Below are 10,313 nucleotides of genomic sequence, written 5' to 3'. Positions count from 1 at the left end.
TAATCAATCAAAAACTAATCATAGAACCACTTTCTATTAAAGAGAAAGCTATCACAGAAATAAACTGCCACTTATTTTATAGTTAAAATTAGGCATAGAGGGACTAAATAATTCCATAAGAAAAATGAAATTTTATAAAAATCATTATCTTTAATCATGCCTAAGAATTACAATCAGAAAAAAATATTTATGATCTTCCGATGATGATGGGTTAGTCATTTATTATCTCAATTTCCCTTGTGTAAAGCATAATGGGATGAAATACTTAAAGATTTCTGTTTATACCATTACTATTCACCTGTATCTTCAGGGTATTCTCTTCTTAACTTTAAGAAAAATGGTGAAAATGTTAATGAATACTCACATGCATCTTTGCCTTTTACAATTTGTATTTTAACACAAAAAGACTTTTCCTCATGGAGCCAACCTTGCTTTTATATTTCAAAAAGTGCCATTATTTTACCCTTTAATTATTCCACAGAGGAAAGTATAATAGATATTTTTTTATCACTAGTGGATGCTAATCGATTGAAATATATATTGAAAATGTGATATATGTGTATGTATTTATCTTTTTTCCTTTTATATATAATTATCTTTTATTAAGTTAAAGTTTCAAGTTTAATAACTTACCCTGAGTTTTATGCTCACTACTCCCTGATTTGTTATGCTGTCTGTGATGGAGAAGTGTAGTTTTTCCCCCCATGATCTATAATTGCATCAGCAATTCTACATGCAGGACCAAAGACATAAAGGACAGAATTACACCATCAAGAACTCTATACCAAAACTGGGAAGTGAGAGTGCTGAACCACGTCTGCTAAACGTTCTTTATATAATACAGTACAAAAAGTTACATATTTTGTGCTTAATAAGACCAATTTGATGAAAATAACTTGGAGAGATAAACAAGAAAAGATTACTTGCTAAAAAGGAAAACAAAAAAGTCCTATCACACAAACAGAAAGAGGCAGCTTTTTGCAGATCCTAATACCTAAGAGAGGCGGCAGGCCTACTATATATCTAATGAAATCCAAAATCCTCTCAAGTTACTTTGAAGTAAATAATATATGAAAAAGCCCAGAAATTATCCAGTGGCTATTTATCTAGCTTTGTTAATAATATAATTGACTAATTTTGCCAATACAAAAATCCTGTGTCTTTGTAAACAGTATTAAGTTCTTTTCAATTATTATGTTTCCTTTTAATTTTCCTTCCCACAAACATACTGTGAGCATTATTGAAATCAATATACTAGTATTGTATAATATAATCTTAAAACATCGTGTAAAAAGTATTTTTGATTATTAACACTCTGATATTAAATTACATTAATTCATACTTTCACACTACAATCAGCTTCTCTATATCACTTTCCATAAAATCAAAAAGTAGTTATGAAGAGCTATGGAGTTAAACAGAAACTTTTGTTGAGTAAACGTTTATTCAAAGATTAGAATGTTACCTTTCTGTATCTCACTGGGATGGATAGAGGATATGTTTATACCAGACCATTGGGCAAGATATTTCTTTAAGTTTTCTTCATTTTGAGGTAATCTTTTGGATATTAGCCCAAATTAAACTACTAAACCATACCTAATTGTAAAAAAAAAAAAAAAAAAAAAAAAAGTTTTTTGATTTCTTATTTAAAAATATGGACTTACAGATAGATTCTTTTCCCTGTGGACTCAAACAAGACATAATTTTATTTACATGTTAGCAAGACAAAAATCAATTGTAAGTTATAGCTTATGCAGTGCTTTGTGGAGGTCAGATTTCTGTTTAAAGAACACTACATTTTTGATGAATGTTGAAAAACTGTACATAATGGTTAGTGGACTCTTGAAATATTCAAAAATATTTTTAATTTATGAGAATGTTTAAACAGGGGTTCATGAAGACTTGTCCAATGGGTTTTTATTAAAGTTGAGCACTTCAAAATATGCTGTCACCATTTGTATGTATTTAATAACTTTGTTATGTAGCAGAGTAAGAATGGGAGTTTTATAAGGGCAGGAACTAAAATTTATACAAGGACACAAAAAAATAAATTTTTTAAAACACTGATTATTGCCCAAGATATGTGAAAGAGCAAAACTTAAAGTTGTTTCTAATTCTGAACTTCATGATTCTGCGATAAAACTTGATGATTTTGTACATGGCAATTTATTTAAAATTTATATATTGAGCACTCAGGCAGTACTAGAATTTGGAGCTATATACATACAAGTTAAATAATATTTATGATTCTATGATAAGCAGGAAAAAAGGCCTCCGAAAGAGGTCCACATCCTAATTCTCAGAATTCGAGAGTATGTTGTATTATTTTACTTCACAAAGGGAAATTAAGGTGACAGATGTAATTAAAGTTGCCAATCAGCTTACTCTAAAACAGAGATTTTTATGAATTATCAAAGTGGGTCAAATGTAACCACAAGAGTCCTTAAATCTAGAAGAGGCAGAATATATAGTGTTAGAGTGATACAATGTAGGGAAGATTGACTAGCCATTGCTGGCTTTGAAGATGAAAATGCATGTGAGTCAAAGATGTGGTTATCCTCTAGAAGTTAAAAAAGCAAGGAAACAAAATTTTTCTAGACATCAAGAAAGGAATACACCTTAGCCCACTGTGACCCATTTCAAACTTTTGACTTCCAGAACCGTAAAAGTAAATTGGCATTATTTTAAGCCACTAAATTTATGGTGATTTTTTACAGCACCAATCAAAACTAATACAGAGTTTACTAATACAATGAGTTTACAAAGCAGAATGCTCAATTCAGCTCATGGTAGTTGTGGGGGAGGTCAAGAAAGTTTCCCTAAAGAGTGATAGATAAGGCTGCTGGTTCTAAGGAATAAGTTAGATCTGGTGAGAAGCAAACATGGGAGAAAGTTACTTTAGGCAGAGAGACCACCATATGCAAAAGTTCATAGAAGCAAGAGAACATGGACTGTTTGTATATGTGACTAAAGGAGTTGGGGAAATATGTAGGGACAAATGCATGATCTGCCTGTATGTTAAGCTGAGATGAGTGCATTTTATCCAGCATGTAGAGGAGAACCAGGATGGAGAGAAGAGGATACATTTAGAAAACTAGTAAGAGGTATAATAAATATTTCCCCACAGAGTGGGGCTTCCAATGATTGAAGGTTTTTCTGTAAATCCCATCTCTATCACAACCAACATACTGATACATCTGTTCTAAAAACAATCTTATAGTACTATTTTCAGTTAAAAATATTCTGTGTTGCTTATCTTTAATTTATTCTAGAAGAGATTTAAATAAATAAATAAATAAATAAATAAATAAATAAATAAAATGCTTCGTGTTTACATAGCTAACGAAGCTTGAGGTGAAGAGGTCAATAAGGAAATATCAAATTAATTACTTCATTCACTCAACATTCATTAAGCATTTATTATCAGGGATTTTATAAATGCTGGAAATTTAGAGATGAAAATGACACAATAATCTCTATCCTCAAAAGATTCACAACTTAAGCAAAGAGAAACATGTTTTAAACATATAAGTGGCCAAGGTTTTTATTTCAATGCCTAAATTTTTTAGTTTATACTCTATAGAAGAAATTATAATTGTAGAAAGTCTACATACAACTTCAGTAAAATATGGAAAACTCAAAATTTGTGAGAGGTTTACACAGTTTTTAAAAATTCTATTTTTCTTTATATTCTCCTTTTCTTCCATCTCCTTTGTAACATTGGTAGTTGTATTGCACTTACAGCATATTATTTCTTCTCCTGAAATGTCAACAGTATATTTGTGAGAGCTGAGAAATTCATCAGCATTTTATCCAAATGAGCCAAAGGCTACTAAAGCAATAGCTAACTAGATGCATTTTAACTTTGTTTTTAATATTCCTAAGTATCACCAGCAACTTCTGTCTTGTTACTTTAGGATCTCTTTGAAAGGAATAAATATATTCTGCTTTTGTCTCATTACATTAATTAGTAGACTAGCTCTCTGTCATTCAGTTAAGAGTTTTGTCCCATATTGACAAATTTCTCATTACTTACTTAGACATAAAATATATAGCTAAATGATATTTTCAAGGTCTGTTTTTTTAATGAGAAAAATAAATACATACACTGAGACATCACTGTGTCATTTTTTTTTTTTACTCTGACCATTAAAGACATATGAAAGATGATATTTCAAGGAGTTTGAGAAAATGAAAATATTAATTTTTCTGGCTAGCTTTCTGCCAACATTTATTACATACCTACTGTATGTGTGTTCTGTATTGTGGTAAGTGCTAGGAGGAGAATAAGGACATAGCAAGTAACTAATATTTGCTGAGTAAGTAAATAAATGAAATCATAGTTCATGCTCTTAAGAAGAGTACAGTATCATAGGACATATTTGATATGCACACAAATAACAATAATATGGACTCTCACAAAAACCAAGTAGAAAAAAGTACAGAAAAGTAACATGTACCATAAAAAGTGTAAAATTACTTTTCCCTGAGAGGGGCCACAGAAGATTCACAGAGGAAGTAACATTTTATCATAATCTTGTGTAGAACCAAAATCATACCAGGTCCTCAATTTGAGAATAAACTCAAATAGCACTGTAAAGAATTTCCATAAACTTCACTAGATAACTTGAAGTTAAAAAGAAAATTCCTGAAACTTCATGAATAGAGTAAAAATATCAAATGCCATTTGACTAATTGAAAGTAATTACAAATTTGACCTATAAATAGCTTATAAATAGGCCTAAGAGGAACTCTTACATTAATGCAAAACCTGGAACTAAAACTAAAACAAGGTAATTAGTTCAGAAAAAGATTTCCAGGCATAACTTGCTGTGATTCCAAAAAAATATATAAATAAATAAAAATGACATCTTGTCATTAAATATTCACATACGGACCCAGTTTTGATTTCCAGAATTTTAGCTCTACTACCATTAACACCTCTACCAGGAAATGTTTCCCATAATTAAATACCCTCAAAATCTCTCCTATTCTTCTCTGGTTTTTCTAATGCTGCTTCTATAGCTTATTACTACTCCTGGGCACAAGCACTCCACAGAAGTAACAGTAGGTGCAACTATTTCCTGACATGTTACCTTCTCTCCTTTATTTATTCTTCTGTAATTCTGCAACATAGTCCTAGGAGCAATCTTTTCTCAGAAGTACCGACATCAGAAATAGCCACTATATTAAGAGAAAATAGGATCCTCCCTACAAAGAGATTCTTTCCTCATTGTTCCATTGGGAAAACTAAATTAAAAGCATTTTTTGTTTGTTATTCAGTCTAAATCTTGGGAATTGGTGGCATATCGATCGTACTGTACATAATCGTATGTGCTACACTTTCATACAGCTGGAAGTGCCACAGGTTTGTTTACACCAGTCACCATAAACACGCGGGTAATGCACTGTGCTACAACACTAGGGAGGCTACGATGTTACTAGGCAATAGAAATTTTTCAGTTCCATTATAATCTTATTGTAAGGTTGTATATGTGGTCTGTCATTGAAACATCATTTTGTGGTACATGACTATGGTTTATGTTAAAATGACAGTGCCATCCAATTCCTCTTCAATTTCTCTTTTCATTCAAAATTAAAGAGAAGGACAGAACTAGGCTTTTCTTAAATCTTTCCAGTTTCTGTTCACAAACCACTGCGAGCAATATCAGTAAAAAATATATAAAACTTATCTTCTCAACAGCAAAAACAAGTAATTTTTAGGGTACTTTAACCCAACATTCTTAAAATAAGTATATTTTTATTTTTATAAGAAACAATATTTATAAGAAAAAATATTTCACCTTTAAGTATTTAAAGGTGAAACTACTAAAACTATAACCAGCCAATATCTATAAACATAGTGTCACATAACTTATTCGATATTTCCAGCTTTAAATAACCATTTCAGTTGAATATATTAAAGTTTCACTTATATAACTTAAAAAAACATGTATTTTTTCTTGATTTTTTTTATTGCAGGAGGTATCATTTTTTTTCTCAAAACAAATATTTGTCCAAGAATAAATCTCAAATTCTTGAAATTGCCTTTCATTTTAAAAGACATTCTTATATTTTATTACTAAGACTCTTAAAAACTGAAGAATCCAGATTCAGTTACAACCTCCAATTGAATACCAAAAGCGATGATACAAAATGAATTCTAGAACCCAGCTTTCTATCTAAGCAAAGATGAGAAGAGGAGAGTAGAAGTTTAGAAGTATCAGGCAGAAGAAGGGACAAAAATGTGTGAGCAGGAATCCCATTATTAGCAGATTTGATGCTTCATGACTGTAACTCAGCTGCTGAAGAACTGGACAATATAAATGGAACTGTGATGCCAAAGTACAAGGCAGATCCTTAATCAGAAGAGGCTGATAGAAAAGGACCCTGGTTAGAGGCAACTTGGCTATCATGGCCAGAGTGGGATTAACCACAAATTTAGGGTGGCGCTTTGTTGTCCAAAGTTGTTGTTTCGTTTAGTTTTGTTTCGTTTTTAGATCGATAGATGACAGATGATAGATGATGGTGATAGATAGATAGATAGATAGATAGATAGATAGATAGATAGATAGATAGATACATGATTGATAGATCGACAGACAGACAGAAATTTATTGCAAGAAATTGGCTTGCACAATTCTGGGGGCTGGTCCAGCAAGTCTGAAGTCTTAAGGGAAGGCATCAAGGGAGGCAGCTAGAGTGAAGCTACAGTCCGTGGGTGAAGTTTCTTGATTTTATTGTCTTAAGTTTTGATTGGTTTTATATCCATACTAGAAGCTAACCCACAGACAGAGATAGTGCAGTGGGGCAAGAATCTAGGAAGATCAAGAAATGAATATATCTTCTAATGCTACTATTCTGATTTAGAAGTCAAGGTCTCCTACCTATCTTCAAGAGCTTCAACAAAATATTCCAATTACAAATTTTCTTGTATATTAGGTTTAATAAGTGCCATTAAAATGCATCTTCTAAATCACATTTTTACATTAAAATAGGATCTTATTAGATTTAGAATTCTTTTTAAGGTCATGACATTAGTTTCTATACTTTCTTGCTCTAGGAACACTATAAATGCAATTTTCTGAGATAAATCAAGCTGGGTAGCTCAGGCAGAATGTTTTCTATAGCTCAGGGTAGATTTGTGAGTTCTTTCATAGCAGTCAACCTAATTATCTTTTATTTTTATTCTTCCCATCAAAAGGGCACATTCATACCTTTAAAAAGAGCTATTAAAATAGACTTCTTACATTTACATATTTCAGTAATACTGTACATACTATGAAAAAGCCAACAACATATTGCATGCAGCTCCTGTTAAAATTACCTTCTTTCATAAGCAAAACTGTCAAAAAATATTTTATTTAGGGTGAAAAGCTTTGCCCTCTTATGAGGCAACATTATTTTGTGGCAAATAACATTTGTGCTTCAGTCAGTCAACAAGTACTTACTGTCCATCCTCAAGTCACATTTACTCACATAATGGGGCAGCAGAGACAGCACAAATAAATAGAATTTAAGACAATCATCAAACCTTATTACATCAAGAGCTTCAGAATACTTTCCCAATCAAATATTGGACAGATTTGACTATTTGAGTTTCTCTATTCTCCCAGAAGATTCTGAAGACAGGTAGCCTAATAGAGAAAATAGTAGTAAATGCAGTGCCCTTGGAGGTCCCCTGGATCTGTCTCTCGCTTCAACAGTGTTTGGACAGAACAGACCTGGGAATGCCTCTACTTCCAGCCTTTGACCACCCCCAAATCTTTTTTCCAGTTGTAACCTTCAGAACCTTCTCAGTCAACCTTGGCCTGTGAGACCAGCCATCACCATGTTTTGAGCTTAATTCCTTATTGTTTAACAACCATGAGCTCTTAAATCCATCAGAATTATTCCACTTAAGTGTAGGCCACCATCAACCACCTGGTTAACCTGCATCTGTAGGCCTCCTACACCTACCTTTCTCTGAGCCTCTATTTCCACTGCAACAATGTGGCTCTGGAAGGTGTGAGTCACTTTTTCTGCAAGTTGGTTGACGAGAAATGCAAGGGCGCAGAGTGTCTCTTGAAGATGCAAAACCAGCATGGCGGTCACGTCCTTTTCCAGAACCTGTAAAAGCCTTCTCAAGATGAGCGGGGTAAAATTCAGGATGCCATGGAAGCTGCCATGGTCAGGGAGAAGAACCTGAACCAGGCCCTTTTGGATCTTCGTGGCCTGGGTTCTGCTTATGCAGAACCCCCTTTCTGTGACTTCCTGAAGAGCCAGCCACTTCTTAGATGAGGAGGTGAAACTCATCAAGAAAATGCGTGATCACCTGACTAACTTCCACAGGCTAGCCGGTCCCCACATTGGGCTGGGCAAGTATCTCTTTGAAAGGCTCAACCTCAAGCATGACTAAGAGCCCTTGGACCCCAGAGGCTTTTAAGGGGCCCCTTTGCATCTCCCTGGTGTTGGCCTTGTGCCTGAGCCTTTCCTTGCAACAAACAAGCAGCCTTCTAACCATCCTGGAGCCCTTTCCCGTGCCTTGGACCAAACTGAAACAATAAAGCTTTTTGCAGCAAAAAAAAAAAAAAAAATAGTAGTAAGGTAGGGCAAAAATATATTATCATCTGGGAAATCAGACTATTGTCAGTATTTAGAATAACGTATATATACATAGATACAGATACATATACCTATATATATATACTAAAGGCAAATAAATGAATAAGATTATGTAATGTTAAAACATAATAGCTCACATAATAAGTCAGATTAGAGACAAGAAAATGTTCTCCTTATCAAAACAGCTCCCAAGACTTGTCTAAGGAAAGAATATGTCAGTTGAAGGAAAAGGCCAGTAGGCATCTGGTTTGCACTGGATGTTCAGAAAAAGGAGTCATGGGGGAAACATTGTCTTTGCTCTCTTAAACCCCATCTAGAGAACATTAGACAACAAATTTTAAATACTCTGATCCCAGCAGCCAGTCAACAGCTTGGTGGAACTAGCTAAGCTGAATGTTATTAAACATATGCATAATTTCTGAGACCATTGTGTGCTGATTGTGTGGTCTAGTAAACATTTGTGCTATTTGTGGTAGCCCTGCATGTTTTGAATATTCATCCTATATTTATTTATTCCTATATTTTCATACTTCTCTAATGTTAGAATTTCCAACACTATGTCATGGTTCTCTATCATAAAAGAGAAAATTCAGCTTCCCAGACTTCTGATTTCAAATCTGATTTGTAAAGAGTTCAGAAGCCATCACTTCTTATAAGACAAAAATTTGAACAAACTAAAAATCAATAACTTTTCCTTAGACTCTTAGAGAATATGTATTGTACATTAAACCATTATCCCCAAAGCTTAAGACAATGCAAAATCAGTGAGATACAGACAAGATCAGTTAACCTGGAACAGAAGCCACTGGAGCCATAAACTGGTAGGAAAACTTAATGGTAATTTGGATGAATTGCCAGAAAATGAATGTAGACTAGAGTAAGAATGAAAATTCCTGGGGACCAGTCATAGGGGAGGTCGTACATTAATGAAGTTTACTTCCAGAAAGTTCACTTCTCAACATAAACATGTAAGAAAAATCTCATTCTAGATCTGCCACTGGGAATTATGTCAGAGTTTTCTCTATAATAAAGGCCTACTATCCAAAGAAAAGACATTATCAGACTCTTCACCTGGGAGAAGGGTGTTTCCCTTATTCCAGCCACAATACTTAAAGAGAAAAATAAAATAAAATAAAATAAAGTTTGTGCAAGTTTAGTCCAGGAACAAAGGAAGATCAAAAGACAGAGTAAGTTATAAAACCAGAGAATGCTTCCCCTCTTCCATATTTTACCACCCCACACAGAGAGCTCCAGCATAGTAACTAGTTTTATACATAACTATATAAATTATGTAAAAACTATATATAAATTATGTATAATATTTTTCATTCTTAGTTAATCTAAAGATAGCAATACTGACAAAATATTGGGTAATTACAGCATATGGATAAATAAATGACAGCAATGAATTGGGAATATCCTGTTACAGGGTACCTACAGTACATGTGAAGTGTATGGTGCTATTTGAAGGTAGAAGTAGATCAGTTGCAAAAGTATATTAGAACCTAAAGAAATCTCTAAAAATTGTTAATAAATTATAATTAATATGTTAAAAAAGAGAGGAAACAAAATAAAGTATGCAATTAAGATCAAAAAAGTTGAAAAGAAAAAATATGAATACAAAAGATATGAAAATGTACATAATAATTCATAATGTACATAATATAAGTCAATAATCACTTCAGATGTAAATGTTCTAAATATGCAAA

The 10,313-nt window shown here is 33.0% G+C and overlaps 1 pseudogene; it reads left to right on the top strand.

Moving 5' to 3' along the window:
- The first annotated feature begins 7,866 nt into the window (after window positions 1-7,866).
- Window positions 7,867-8,398, top strand: LOC107508693 (annotated as a pseudogene).
- The last annotated feature ends 1,915 nt before the right edge of the window (window positions 8,399-10,313 follow it).

This window comes from Rousettus aegyptiacus, unplaced genomic scaffold, assembly GCF_014176215.1.
Source record: "Rousettus aegyptiacus isolate mRouAeg1 unplaced genomic scaffold, mRouAeg1.p scaffold_m13_p_2, whole genome shotgun sequence".
In the NCBI taxonomy this organism is placed as follows: domain Eukaryota; kingdom Metazoa; phylum Chordata; class Mammalia; order Chiroptera; family Pteropodidae; genus Rousettus; species Rousettus aegyptiacus.
This window is presented reverse-complemented; position numbering and strand designations above follow the sequence as displayed.